Below are 3574 nucleotides of genomic sequence, written 5' to 3' on the forward strand. Positions count from 1 at the left end.
TTCAAGCTCTGTTGCATGTAGAACGGAAGTGGTTGGTAATCACGCACGTTCATAAGTGAGAATGATAATGAGGGTAATTTGACTCATCACATTCATCATGTTCTTGGGTACGAATGAATATCTTGGAATAAGAATAGAAGAGATTTGAATAAAAGAAAATAGAACTTCATTAATACTTGAGGTACAGCAGAGCTCCACACCCTTAATCTATGGTGTGCAGAAACTCCACCGTTGAAAATACATAAGCAAAGATTTCAGGCATGGCCGAATGGCCAGCCCTCTCTAACGTGATCAAGGATCAAAATACAATCCAGGATCTGGTCAAAGACGTCTAATACAGTAGATAAATGTTCTATTTATAATAAACTAGCTACTAGGGTTTACATGAATAAGTAATTGATGCATAAATTCACTTCCGGGGCCCACTTGGTGTATGCTTGGGCTGAGCTTGATCATTCCACGAGCTAAGGCATTTCTTGGCGTTAAACTTTGAGTTATGACGTGTTTTGGCGTTTAACTCCGGATCATGACGTTTTTCTGGCGTTTAACTCCAGACAGCAGCGTGTACTTGGCGTTTAACGCCAAGTTACGTCGTCATTCTTCGAATAAAGTATGGACTATTATATATTGCTGGAAAGCCCTGGATGTCTACTTTCCAACGCCGTTGAGAGCGCGCCAATTGGAGTTCTGTAGCTCCAGAAAATCCATTTCGAGTGCAGGGAGGTCAGATTCCAACAGCATCAGCAGTCCTTTTGTCAGCCTTCTTCAGAGTTTTGCTCAAATCCCTCAATTTCAGTCAGAATTTACCTGAAATCACAGAAAAACACACAAACTCATAGTAAAGTCCAGAAATGTGAATTTATCATAAAAACTAATGAAAACATCCCTAAAAGTAGCTTAAACTTACTAAAAACTATATGAAAACAATGCCAAAAAGCGTATAAATTATCCGCTCATCAGATGTAAAGGCCTTCAACCTTCACTAACATGTCCTCTACCAATCCATAAGCTTGTCTTACTGACTTGTCTGCCATTTATAATGAGAATATGGCAGGTTGTACCTCAATGATCCCTAGTTTTTCCATTACATAGAGTGGCATAAGATTTATGCTTGACCCCAGGTCACATAGAGCCTTGTTAAAGATCATGGTGCCTATGGTACAGGTTTTTAAGAATTTGCCAGGATCTTGTCTCTTTTGAGGTAATGTTTGCTGAACCCATGTATCTAGTTCACTAATGAGCAAGGGAGGTTCACCTTCCCAAGTCTCATTACCAAACAACTTAGCATTCAGCTTCATGATAGCTCCTAAATATTGAGCAACTTGCTCTCCAGTTACATCTTCATCCTCTTCAGATGAAGAATAGTCTTCAGAGCTCATGAATGGCAGGAGGAGGTTTAATGGAATCTCTATGGTCTCTATATGAGCCTCATTCCTTTAGGTCCTCAGTAGGGGACTCCTTCTTGCTCAGAGGACGTCCCAGGAGGTCTTCCTCACTAGGATTTTCGTCCTTTCCTCCCTCTCTGCATTCGGCCATATTGACTATATCAATGGCCTTGCACTCTCTCTTTGGATTCTCTTCTGTATTGCTTGGGAGAGTACTAAGAGGGGTTTCAGTGATTTTCTTACTCAGCTGGCCCACTTGTGCCTCCAGATTTTTGATGGAGGACCTTGTTTCATTCATGAAACTTAAAGTGGCCTTAGACAGATCAGAGACTACGTTTGCTAAGTTAGAGGTATTCTTTTCATAATTCTCTGTCTGTTGCTAAGAAGATGATGGATAAGGCTTGATATTGCTGAGCCTATTTCTTCCACCATTATTAAAGCCTTGTTGAGGCTTTTGTTGATCCTTCCATGAGAAATTCGGATGATTTCTCCATGATGAATTATAGGTGTTTCCATAAGGTTCACCCATGTAATTTACCTCTGCCATTGCAGGGTTTTCAGGATCATAAGCTTCTTCTTCAGAAGATGCCTCTTTAGTATTATTGGATGCATTTTGCCATCCATTCAGACTTTGAGAAATCATGTTGACTTCCTGAGTCAACACTTTGTTCTAAGCCAATATGGCATTCAGAGCATCAATTTCAAGAACTCCCTTCCTCTGAGGCGTCCCATTATTCATGGAATTTCTCTCAGAAGTGTACATGAATTGGTTATTTGCAACCATGTCAATGAGTTCCTGAGCTTCTGCAGGCGTTTTCTTTAGGTGAATGGATCCACCTGCAGAGTGGTCCAATGACATTTTGGAAAACTCAGATAGACCATAATGGAATATATCTAATATAGTCCACTCTGAAAACATGTCAGAACGACACTTTTTGGTCATCTGCTTGTATATTTTCCAAGCTTCATAAAGGGATTCACCATCTTTTTGCTTGAAGGTCTGAACATCCACTCTAAGCTTGCTCAACTTTTAACGAGGAAAGAATTTATCCAAGAAAGTCGTGACCAACTTATCCCAGGAGTCCAGGCTATCTTTAGGTTGTGAGTCCAACCATGTTCTAGCTCTGTCTCTTACAGCAAAAGGGAAAAGCATGAGCCTGTAGACTTCAGGATCTACTCCATTCATCTTAGCAGTCTCACAAATCTACAAGAATTCAGTTAAAAACTGGTAACGATCTTCAGATGGAAGTCCATGAAACTTGCAGTTCTGTTGCATTAGAGCAACTAATTGAGGTTTCAGCTCAAAATTGTTTGCTCCAATGGCAGGATTTGAGATGCTTCTTCCATTAAACTTGGACGTGGGTTTAGTAAAATCACCAAGCATCCTCCTTGCATTATTGTTGTTGGGTTCAGCTGCCATCTCCTTCTCTTGTTCGAAAATTTCAGAAAGGTTGCCTCTGGATTGTTGTAATTTAGCTTCTCTTAGTTTCCTCTTCAGAGTCCTTTCAGGTTCAGGATCAGCTTCAACAAGAGTGCCTTTTTCCTTGTTCCTGCACATATGAAAGAGAAGAGAAAAAGAAAAGGAAGAGGAATCCTCTATGTCAAAGTAAAGATGATCCTTATTATTAGTAGAAGAAGAAAGGGGATAAGGATTAAGAAGAAGGAATAATCCAAACACAAGGGTAAGGATAGAGGAAGTGATTGGAGATGAAGAGAGGGGAAGAGAAGTGTTAGTAAATAAATAAATAAATAGAAGAAGATGAGAGAGAGAATTCAAAAATTAATTTTGAAAAGCAGTTAGTGATTTTCAAAAATTAAAGATGAGATAGAATTAAAATTAAAATTTAAAACAATCAATTAATTTAAAAAGAATTTTGAAAAAGGGATGAGATATTTTCGAAAATTAGAGAGGGAGAAGTAGTTAGATGGTTTTGAAAAAGATAAGAAACAAACAAAAAGTTAATTAGTTAGTTGAAAAAGATATTAAAATCAAATTTGAAAAGATAAGAAGATAAGAGGTTAGATAAGATATTTTAAAATCAAATTTTTGAAAAAGATAAAATTTTGAAAAAGATATGATATAAAAGATATGATAAAAAGATATAAAAAAAGATATGATTTTTAAGAAAAAGATATTTTGAAAAAGATTAAATTTTTAAAATTAAAATTAATTACTTAACTAATAAGAA

This window comes from Arachis hypogaea, chromosome 6 (genome assembly GCF_003086295.3).
Source record: "Arachis hypogaea cultivar Tifrunner chromosome 6, arahy.Tifrunner.gnm2.J5K5, whole genome shotgun sequence".
In the NCBI taxonomy this organism is placed as follows: domain Eukaryota; kingdom Viridiplantae; phylum Streptophyta; class Magnoliopsida; order Fabales; family Fabaceae; genus Arachis; species Arachis hypogaea.